The sequence below is a fragment of the Gossypium raimondii genome, chromosome 3, assembly GCF_025698545.1.
Source record: "Gossypium raimondii isolate GPD5lz chromosome 3, ASM2569854v1, whole genome shotgun sequence".
Lineage (NCBI taxonomy): Eukaryota > Viridiplantae > Streptophyta > Magnoliopsida > Malvales > Malvaceae > Gossypium > Gossypium raimondii.
In genome coordinates this window covers 35,165,427-35,178,036 of record NC_068567.1, presented here as the reverse complement: position 1 = coordinate 35,178,036, position 12,610 = coordinate 35,165,427, and the positions used below count along the sequence as shown (strand labels likewise).

The following is a 12,610-nucleotide window of genomic DNA, read 5'->3' as shown; positions in this document are numbered from 1 at the left end:
CACTACCCAAATGTGGTAGCCTTCACCATTGAACACTGGTGGTGGAGCTGGAGAGAATCTGGATGAAGACATGATTTTTAGACTTAAAGAATGGCAGGTCCACTAAGAAATAAGCTCTTTATACCAATTGTTGGAACTGAGAATGCAAAAATAAAAGATACAAGCAGTTTCTTGAGCTTAAAGGCTCGATACTTGCTGAGCAAATAATACATAATTAAACTTAAAAGACAAAAGAAAAATAAGAAGAGAGTTTGATGATGAATCTTTGAAGAATTTTTCATTAACTTGTAAGATGGCATAATGCCAATACATATACCAGACATATGCAGGTAAAAAAGAAACAAAATGGTTACCTAAACATTACCTACTACCACTAAGTAGATTGAAACTTGTTGAAACAAAACTTGCACACTTGTTAAAGCTGATTTATTAGCTCAAACATCAACAAATTACATCAAGTACATCAACAACTTAGTTCTAATCTAACTAAGTTACAAAATATCATTTGAAAGTAGCAAAATGAATAGCAGCATGAACTTTAGCTGCAACTGCTTGGCTCAAGCAGCTTCTGTTGCTTCTTGTCTGCATGCAGGCCAGCTTCAACAGTGTTAAGTGGCGGCACTATGTGTCTCCTACAATAGATGGATTTTCCAAAATGGTCTGGGTTGGTGCAATGTGAAAACTTTATTCTAACAGTTGTTGTTTTCTTTTCTATTTCCATTTTTCTTGTTTCTTTTCCTCTTTTTTTTTTTTTAGGTTGATGTCTTCACTTCGAAGCTCTTCTTTCCATCCCTTGATGCATCAATTGGGTTTTTCAAATCAGATCTAAACACTCTTCGAAGTGAGTTCAACACCTGTTTAAGGACATTGAAGATAACAAAGTGTTATGCTCGGTGGGGAAAAGTTTCTTATTCTCGTTTGATTATAAGACCTTAGCCTTGTTCGAGGCATCTGTCTTCTCAATGAGTTGTTCATGGTCATCCTCTTTCTCCTAAGTTGGCTCCTTTGACAAGTGAATATACTTAATGAATACTCTATGTATTCCTCACTTTATAAAACTATGATTGATTTCCTTTCAAAAAAAATATACAAATTAAAGAATTTTGAGAGTAATTGAAATGGATAAAGGGTGTTTAGAGATGTAAAAATTTTGAGAATCTTAATAACACTAATAACATAAAAATGACAAAACAATAATTACATGCTAACATGACTGGTAAAAAAATTGAAAAGTAATTGAAATAGGTATAGGGTGTTTAGAGATGCAAAAATTTGTAGTAAAATTAACAAAAAAAAGTTTTAGAGTGCATATAAAGGGTCAAGGGAAAAGGTACAGGCAAACCGAGGTTAAACTCTTTCAATTCAAACAGTGTAAAAATTAGTTTAATTTCAACACACATAGATGTAAAAATTAAACTATAAAGAAATCTTGACACTAATAAGTGTCGAAGTCATTGGAAGATGATGTCATCATGACTAGACTTAAGACTTTTTAGGGTTCTTACTAAAAAAAAGAACCTCCATTTATAAGTGATATGTAGGAGAAAGAGCGTGATAAAAACAATCACATAAGTAATTTAATTTGAGAAATAATTAAAATTAAAAATCCCTTAAATAATTATTTTCTTTTTTCACTTTAAGCAAAAGTTACTTTAGAGATAATGAGTTTGAAAGATGTTTAATTTTAGATACACTTTCTTTTCCTTCCTTACCATAAGCGGGATGGGAAAAGAAAGGAAGGTGGAGGTTAATATAAATATACTTTCTTTTGTTTAATTTTGGCTATTTAAGTTATAAACATGCAATACAGGAAGAAGGTGTAAAAGATGATCTATGTTTTTTTTTAAATTATAAAATGAAATGAAATGAAATAGTTTATTAGTATTATATTCAAATTTTAAAACTTTTCAATTCAATGGTTTTATTCAAATTTCAAAGTGGGGAATGGTCCATAATAATAAATGGTAAGAAAAGTTTTAATAAAATACTATGAAAGTCTTTGTAGTAGAAATTAAATTGTATTTTGTTTCTTTAACTTAAAAATAAGTAAATTAGTCTCTAATCTTTCTATTAAAAATTCATCCATTTTACTATTACAATTGGTTTTGTTGTTAGTATAAGGTACACGTGACACGTCATACCCTAATTTACTCATTTTTATAGACTTAAGCTTTATTATAAGAGCTTTGATGTTATTTTTACCAAAAAAAAAAAAGAAAAGTCAATGAAATAAATATAAAATGATGGATAGGGGTAGTTGGGATGACATCATAACCTATATAAAATAGTGGATTGGGTTATTCCTCTTAATCAATCCACCCTGACATTGACATATATACATAATAAATGGGTGTTGCCTCATAATCTTCACTTGCAAGTTGTTGGGACATTAATTGTGATTTGTGAATCCAAGAGGCAAGTGTAAGGTCCGAAACCGGAAGCTTCATTTTTCTCCATTGGATTGAAGTTGAGGTTTTGGAGGTCTCTTAAATCTTCATGCCAAAGCTTTTGTGTTCGTGTGTTGTAGTGTGATATCTCCTGTTAGGCTTCATAATTAAAATAATGTGTGGGTTATTATATCACCATCAACTAGTTTAAATATGTTGCGTTCATTAAAAATTTTGTATAAAATGAAATAGTTTGAGTTGGAATTTCAGTTTATACAATATTTAAATATTTAAATTTAACTATATGGTTTTTTTGTTAAATATTGAAATATATATAATTAAAATTACAAAAATATTTAAAATTAAAATGTAAAAATTCTTAGAAATTTAAAAAATGTCAATTTTGAAGGACATACATCCCAATTAATTAAAAATATTAATTTTATTAAACTTAAATTTATATAATTTATTGGTTTACTAATATTAAATAATTATTGCATAAGATGAAAATATACAATTTCTTCTTAATTGTAGAATTATATTTTTAAAATTGAAATAAGTATGTTTAAACAGTGATATTTTAGTTTGGGTTGTGATATTAACATTTTTAAATACATGTTCATAACAAAAATTAATTTCAAAACATATAAATTTCGTACCCATAGAAGAATGTTCAAATGTAAAACAATTAAATAAGTTTAATATATTTTAGAGTTACATTGTGTAAAACAAAGTGGTTAGTTAAGTAATTATTTTAAAATCAAATATGTTATTTTAGAATTATTCAAAAATATTAGAAATCTTCTCACACGTGTATGCCATGTGAAAATCAAGGAATTAATAAAAGATATGTGTTTAAAATAACATATAATAAACAATGAAACGTATCATTTGAAATTGATTAATTACAATAATACATGAAATTAGTAACATAAATACATCGATTAACAATACTAAATACACTGCAATTATTTATCATGATGTTGTGACACCAACTCAATTAACAAAACTATTAATAAGAATTCCTATCACATGCGTATGCATGTGGAAACCACAAATTTAGAACATAAATGTGTATTAATAAATAATGAAAGGTGAAAATTACGTATTTAGAAGACCGATGTGTGCATAATTAAATTGATGGGTGTAATAAAATGTATAAATAAATCAAAATTAAGCTTTGATTGAATGGTAAATTTAAACTTTCACTAATCTAATTCATGTGGGTTCAAATTCCATCATATACATATTTTTTTGGTTTTGTTAAAATAAAAAGACTAAAATACCCTCAAAAATATAACTTATTTTAATTACGGAGGAGTATTTTCATATTTTTTCTAATCGAGTTGGTGACCTGGTTGAGAGTGACACCAACTTAATAAATAGTGAGTGTAGATATACAACTGATAAAGGTAATAAATTATGTATATTAAAGTAAAATGCATAAAATATATTAAAATGAAACTTTGGTTGAGTAGTAAATTTAAGGGTTTATTAAACTAATTGGTGTAGATTCAAATCCCACTATATATATATATTTATTGATTTTGTTAAATTAAAAACTAAAATACCCTCAAGTATATAACTTATTTTAATTAAAAAACATTTCGTAATTTTCCTAATCGAGTTGGTGACCGATTGAGGTGACACTAACTCAATAAAACACTTAATAAATAATATAGATTATAAATTTCTAATAATTTTAATTTTAATTTGAAATTTTAAAAACCAATAATATTATTTAAATTCTAAATTTTTATTCCATTTAAAAATATAATTAATTTGACCTTAATTAAAAAAGAAGGATAAATATCAAAACTATATATAAAATTTTGATTTAAGGTGCGATTTGATATATGAACTTTGATTTGATGCAATTATACATATGAACCATTGATTATAATTCAAATATATACATGAAACTCTCATTTTGATTCAGTTATATATATTTAAAGAAATAAATACATCAATTTATTTTTGTATTAAAAAAAATAATTATTTGTATATGCAACATGTTAATGTAAAATAATGTCATATTGATAATTGTGTTAGTAATTTGTGAAAAATGAATCAAAATAACATTTAATATACAAAATTGCACAAAATTAAAGTTTATGTATAGTTGCCAACAAACTCTTAGCTAGTGGCAAGAGCATTATGTTGTAGACATTAGAGCTTTGGTTCGATCCTAAGCAACCCCATCCATCTTCCCTAATTATAAAAAAAAAATATTCATCCATAGTTATGACCTTTAATCCAAAAAAGAATATTAACTTTTCACCGTTAAAATTAATGACTATACTAAATTTAATTAATGCTTTGAATAAATTTATAAATCAAATAATATAATATAAAATTTTAATGGACTAATTTTGTAAATAATTTAAAATAGTAGGACAAATTAGAATAAAAAATTCTATTCTAAAAATAAAAAGAAAAGTGTAACAAAATCTTATAATGTAGTATTTATAGCCTAATAACATATAACCTAATAAATACAATTATGCCCTCCCTTAAAATCTAGTTTTGATCCTTGTTAGATAACAAAATACCCATCATAATTTTTTTCTTGTCAGGGTTGCGACACCTGCATATTGGTGTCATGACATCCTCAACAGTCTACTCAATCGGCTTATTGGGTCCTTCAATGTCATGACATTAGCTTTTAGTGCCATGACATTGTCCTTAGGTGGCTTGACTTCTTCATCTTCTAGTGTTGTGGTTGATGCTACAACATCATTAACCCAATGTGACGACCACAAGTGCTGGTGTTGCGACTTTGGAGATAACCACCTCGAATGAGCAATTTCTTGAAGTCCTACACTTTAATTGATGGCAAAGGCATCGGTGTCACATTGGCTCTAGTTAAAGCTCAGTTTCTCATTTTTACATAAACTAAGTACCTAAAATATGTTCAACTCAAAGATTAAAACACTAATGGCATAAACTTACCATTTTGAAGCATAAAACATGATAAAAACTATAATTAAAAACAAAATCTATTAACTATAAAAATGTAATAAAAGACACTATAAAGTATTTGAAAATAAATAGTATGTAAATGCCACAAATGATCAGCACATTTATTATAAAGCAAAATATATTATATATGAGTGAATCTAGATTGTTTTCCTCTGGATTTGAAAAAAAATGTAGAAAGTAGAAATATGCAATTAAAAACTAACTTTGATTTTCATTTGTTGTTTTGATTGATGTGAATTTTTTTGACTTCGATCCTAATGAAATGGACTCTTTTCTGATATCACCAAAATTTAAAAATATTCAATTAATAAATAGTTATAGATAATATTTATAATATATAATTATTAAATTAAATTAAATTGATAAATTGACTTTTTAAAATTTTATTTATCTAGTTAACTATTTGTTTTAAATATAAAATTTTAAAAATATCAGCTTAATTAATTGTTATAGATAATAAGGATAATATATAATTAAAATATTAAAAAATATTTAATTTAAATAGAAGGATAAATTAAATTTTTAAAATTTATAGTTATTTAATTAACTATTTGTTTATACACAAAATTTTTAAAATACTAACTTAACAAATAGTTAAGTTAAATACCCGTTTAAGTTTTAACTCGATTGGCATAAATATTGTTGCCAATACAGGAGGGCGTGGGTTTGAGTGCGTTGAACGTATTATCCATTCTATTTATGGGTTGGGGAGAGGCTATGGGTAGTTCTAGGCATTGTGTTAAAAAGAGCAGATGTAATCAGAACCTATAATAAAATTATTCAAAAAAATATTAGTATATGCTAATAATTAAATTAAAGAATATATTTAAGTTAAACCGTTGAGGGTAGTTCTAGATCTAGTCCAAGATGATCTGTTGTAGGGGATTTTTTGAAACCATTGAATTCAAAATATGATAAGGTAGCCTTTGGATAGAGAACGACTCCTTTGATAGGTGTCGCAACGGCTTTATTTGCGATATTCTTATCTATTATTTTGGAGATTTATAATTCTTCCGTTTTACTAGATGGTACAGAAAATGGGTCTGTCATCTTGATCGAGATAGTTTTATCTCGTCAGATAGTCATTCTAGTATCTGGAGCAATGAATATATAAAATGGATCACAAAGTATTTGAACTATGATTCATACTTAATATTCAAACCTCGCGGCCAGACTCAAAAAAATTCAAAGAAAGAGTTATATTATTTATAAATCAAAAGATTTTTTATATTTTCAAACTCTCATTTAGTTTATGCTTATTTTGATCAAAGGACAAACCTTTCTTTTCTTTGTATTTTTATTTATTATATCTATTCTATTGATTGAATAAGTGATGATCCAATGGTTCTTACTCAAAGAATCTTTGGACTTAGTTTGAAGGTTTTATTGAATCATCGCGGTTCGGTATGAATCAAGTTTCAATTGATTCATAGGGTCTAACAAGAGAATTCCTATCAAAAGAAAGAAAACAAGAATAAAGCCACATTTCATACAAAGAACAAATCAAAGCAAAGAAAAGAAATAAGTAGGTAAATAAAAGATTCAAGAGGCTCAGAACGATCAACATAAAGACGATCGGGCCGACTTGATTTTTTGGCATTATAATTACAACTACAAAAAAGAGCTTTCGGATTTTCACTCTTTTGTGTCTTCAGATAAAATTGAATGAAAAGATTGAGAAGTTTCAAACTTTCTATTCCATATCCGTTTCAGCTATTACTTGGGTGTTCTTGTTTGAGCTGTATGAGATGAAATTCTCATATACGGTTCTCGGGGGAGGGGGGTCCTCTTAGTTTATTTATCTCAATAAAATCTATGATTGGTTCGAAGAGTGCCTCGAAGTTCAGGCAGTTGCAGATGATATAACTAGTAAATACGTTCCTCCTCATGTTAACATATTTTATTGTCTAGGAGGAATTACGCTTACTTATTTTTTGGTACAAGTAGCTACAGGATTTGCTATGACTTTTTACTATCGTCCAACCGTTACTGAGGCTTTTGCTTCTGTTCAATACATAATAACTTTGGTTGGTTAATCCGATCAGTTCATCGATGGTCGGCAAGTATGATGGTCTTAATGATGATCCTGCACGTATTTCGTGTCTATCTCACTGGTGGTTTTAAAAAACCTCACGAATTAACTTGGGTTACAGGCGTTGTTCTGGCTGTGTTGACCGCATCTTTTGGCGTAACAAGTTATTCCTTACTTCAGGACCAAATTGGTTATTGGGCAGTCAAAATCGTAACAGGCGTTCCGAAAGCTATTTCGATAATAGGATCGACTTTGGTAGAGTTATTACATGGAAATGTTAGTGTGGGACAATCCACTTTGACCCGTTTTTATAGTTTACACACTTTTGTATTACCCTTTCTTACTGCTGTACTTATGTTAATGCATTTCCTAATGATACATAAGCAAGGCATTTTTGGTCCTTTATAGAGAATATAGACCATAGCTATATTGTAACCAATAATTTGTCTTATTACTTGGGGGAGGAACAATAGTATTTCGTTGCTACAAATATGGATTGTTGAAAAAAAAGAAGACATGTATTTGGATATATGTATTATTAGATATAGTTGTTTAAGTTTAATTTAGTTCCAAATATAAATTTAAATTTATCCATATTTATAAATTGACTAATTAAAGTTATTTAGACCCAATCATATATATTTTTATGTTTAAGAGTATATATTTGTATTTTTATGTGATATATATATATATATATGTATTTTTTACTATTATATGTTTTTAATTAAAATTTTAAAATAAATAGTTTAATATATTTTTAATATTTACATTATAATATAATATTTAATTTCATATGATATAAATTACATTAAAAAGGCAAAATAAATATTTTATAAACTTAAAAATGAGTCGAGCACATGATATTTTAAATTTAATATATTTGTTCAAATAGCCCCAACTATTGAGTGGGCCTATGAAATAGGTTTATTTACAACCCATCCCATTGGACAGGACAGAGTAGAAGGCATCAACCATGCCAAGGCTAGCCCAACCTTCCTTGTCGCTCTAAGTTCACTCTCAAAGGCCTTGCTCCAAATTCATTTGGGTTTGTAGCTCTAGATGGACTACTTAGCCCATTACCACTTCAATTTCCTTTACGATATATTTTCTATTTAATAGAAAAGAGTAAGGGTATCTATGATTCAAATTTACATTGTTTACCAATAAATAATCTGTTGGTTTTAAAATACTTAAATATTGTGACAAGATAAGGTAGATTTGTTGCTCACACTTTATCTAAAGAGACGAATAGTATGTTGATCAATGAAGACAAAAGGCGGTTTCGATACACAAATTTAGACAAGACTCGTGCGTTTTCTAAGGGAAGAACTTTTGATCTTGATTTCCCTTTCAGATACCTCTATATAACTTAACCCATAGATTTAATCGAGAGGCAAGAGGTATGCTACAAATTGCTGGGTTGGGGTCAGTTTTGGGATTGGGAGTGAAGGAAGCCTTTTGAACCTTTTTTTTTTACTTTAATTTATTGGTTACGAGGGTGTGTCATAACCCTACTATGAGAAAATTATCGATATATGTTGATTTCTTTTTAAAAAGGAATAGGGATATAGACTACTTTTTTAGTATGTGGGAAATAAGTCGTTTCTCCTAATGTGGCATGAAAGCGAGTTATGGGTATACGCTTTTGCAAAATACTTTATACAGGATGCGTTTTTTATCACATGATTAAATATTGGTGCTTTCATACTTGTGGCTCTTCCTCTCTTCAGCATTTTGAGTTTTTTTTATTCTTGTTGTTTTGATCTTGTTATTTTAATTTTGTTTCAAGCTTTTTTATTTTAACTTCTAATTTTTAATTAATGTTTTTCATTAATAAACATGTGTTTTTTTTCAAGTTTTTTAATTTTATTTTAATTAATAATTCATTCATTTATATAAATAAAACAATAAATATTTATTATATAATAAAATATATTATATATATCATTATGTTAAATTTTATTTTATTTTTAAAAACATCAACTACTTTTTAAATATATATATTTTTATTTATACTTTTAAATGTCAAATATTTATTTTTTCCAACTACATTGTGGGTATGGTAAATTCTAATATTATAAAATCAAATAATGATGTTTTTAATTTATTTTACACATAAAAAATTATATGTACTAAAAATAATAATATTTGAAATAATTAATTGATTTAATAATATTATAATTTTCCATACCCATAATGTAGGTGAAAAACAATGATATTTGAAATAATTGTATTATTTTATAATATTAGAATTTACAATATCCACAATGTAGGTAGAAAAATAAATATTTGACATAAAAAATATAAATCAAGAAAAATATGTTAAAAATTAATTGATGTTTTTAAAATATAAAATATATTTAACATAACCGTATATAAAAATATTTTTTAATTATATAATTACATGTTTATTATTTTGTTTATATAAATAAAGGAGTTATTAATTAAAAATATGAATTAAAAATAAATTTAAAAACTTGAACACAACATATTTATTAACTAAAAACATTAATTAAAAATTAAAATAAAAAATCTTTAAACAACATGAATTAATTTAATTAAAAGCATTAATTAAAAAGTAAAAATTAGAAATTTCCAACCATCTCTTGACCTAATGGTAAGATTATTATGTTATAGGTATAAGAGCTTGGATTCGATTCCAACCAACCCCATTCCTCTCCCCAATTATCAAAAAAGAAAAAGAAAATTTAAAAATTAAAATAAATAAAAAAAACTTAAAACACAAGGACTCGAACCCAAAACTCAAAGTTTCACTAATGCTCACCCAACCACCAGACCAATAGGCCCGTTCTGTCACTTAAACTCACAACTAAACACAATAGCACAACCTACTCATTGATCCTAACCACAAACCTTAAAACTTTTAGCCCAAAATTCGGGGTGCTACATTAGTTAAGTTAGTTATTACTGTAGCTAAGGTTTATTTACATTTCCAGTCTTTGTACCTTGCTTTCAAAACTCTTTAAGCTTTAGTTTAATGTATTTTAATTTATTTTACTTTAAATATGTTAAATCTTGTTCATTTTATGCTTTTTTACTTTAGATTCTCTTGTTGAATGCTTTTAGTTTTCTGCTTTTTAAGTTTTCTTGCATAAAAAACTCAATTTTTATAATTTTCTTAAGCTTTACTTTCATGGTTGCCTTGTTTTCCATTTTCATTTTATTTTATTCAGTTTGAGCATGAGTAGCTAAACCTTGAAGGAGGTTGGTTGCTAGAGATGTGGGTAAACTAAAATATTTGGACCAAGGACTAAATTGTAATAAATTGGACTAAATCGAATAGAACTAATAATAACTTAGGTAGTGACGCCCCTAAGGTAACATCAAGATAAAGTGAAACTGGAAGGTAATGTTGTCGCATACCAATTCATTAGTTCTGGATTAATCGGTGAGATCGGAAGATAAATCAGACCTAATTCATCTAATTAGGTAAAATTCAGATCGAAAGATAAAATGGAGCCACTTGGTAATTTACGTGATTTAGGTCCATTTTCTGAGGTTCAGTGAACCACATTGAAGTCAACCAACCCCCATTAGTTATTTTTTGGATAGTCCCTTAGTTTTACATTTCTTGCAATTTAGTCCTTATAATAGAATATTTAATTTTCTTGCAATTTCTTCTTGTTATGGATTACCATACTATAAAATTGCGTTAGTAGCCGCTTAGACTCTATTTTGTATGCTAGTTATTGCTCAATTTTCTATTCATTTGGGTTTGACCCCTTGGAATATTTTGTGTTCTAGCAGAACTATAAATATTACAACTGAAACTGTACGCTTGCAGTAAAACTGAGCTTCAAAAAATAGTTTTATAAATTTAGTGTTTTAATGCGCACGCATACAACCGGTCAAGGTACGAAAGTGAGAAACAAGTATATTTTAAGGGTCAAATCATGGATTAAGCCTTATTACATATACAATTAAAACTCAAAACTCACTTAAATGTAAATAACTCAAAACTCACAGTTTCCCCTAAAAAGAAAAGGCTAAAATTTGTTGTCAGTCCTTATACTTCTATAGAATATGAGATTTAGTTCTTGTACTTTAAAACTTAAAATTCAATCCTCTTATTTTTTTTTCAATTTAAAAATCCTAGTCCAATAATTATTGTCATTGATTGTTTCTATTAAATTTGTTAATTTAAGATATTTAGTTTTGTCAAATCATATGCTATGTCGCATAAGGGTAGCTTAATCAACAGCAAAATTAACAAAATTTGATGAAAAATATTTACGATTTTAATAATTTGATTGATATTTTAAATTAAAAAAAGGTAAGAGGAATTAATTTTTAACTTTTCAAGTCTAACTACTAGAGTTCAAATTTTGTCAAAGTCTAAAGTCTAACAACATATTTTAACCACAAGAAAAAAAAAACCCTTAACTCCTTAACATTATATTTGGATTGGGGTATAGGCAAGGAAAGTTAAGTAACTTATTCTTTTTTTTGTTTGGATAATCAATCTTTTACATGGGAGGGAAAGTGAAGGGTGTTCAGAATCCCTGCTTTCCCTTGTTTTCTCTATTTTTTTAATACCGCAATTTGAGGGAAAGTGAGAGGAAAGGAAAGACAATAATTTTTGAAAATGTCATTTTTATCTTTTATTTGCTTTAATAACTCTTTGTACTTTGGATTTTCTCTTACTAGTGCTTTGATTTTTTTTATCTCATTTATTAACACCTTATTACTTTGTTATGAATGATTTTATTATTTTTAAAATGTAACAGCCCGAATTTGGGGCTAGCCGGAATAGTGGTTTCGGGACCACAAATTCGACGAGAAAAAAATTTATTTTCATTATATTTTTATGGTCTACGATTTCACAAAGTGATTTCGTGAAAATTTCGTTCAAAAATTTTGACGTTTGGGCACTCAATCTAGTTAAAAAGACTAAATTGGAAGAAGTGCAAAAGTTGAGTTCTATATGTTAGAGGTGTCCAATTGTTCTGAAATTTTTAATTGGAGTTCTTTATATAGTAATTAGACCATTGGTTAAGTTTGTGGACAAAAATGGGTATGGTTAGGCATGTTTTCAAAGTTTTTCATTAAGGGTATTTTGGTCATTTAGTTATTAAAATGAATTAAAAGCAAAATTAAAAGCCAATTTTTGTCCATCTTCAACCCCTAGGCCGAAAATTGCATGGAAAAACCATGGCTAGGGTTTTTCAAGCTTCCAAGCTCGATTGTA

The 12,610-nt window shown here is 27.4% G+C and overlaps 1 pseudogene; it reads left to right on the top strand.

The window, feature by feature from the left end:
• Positions 1 to 323: 323 nt before the first annotated feature.
• Positions 324 to 7,809, top strand: LOC128039944 (cytochrome b6-like; annotated as a pseudogene).
• The last annotated feature ends 4,801 nt before the right edge of the window (positions 7,810 to 12,610 follow it).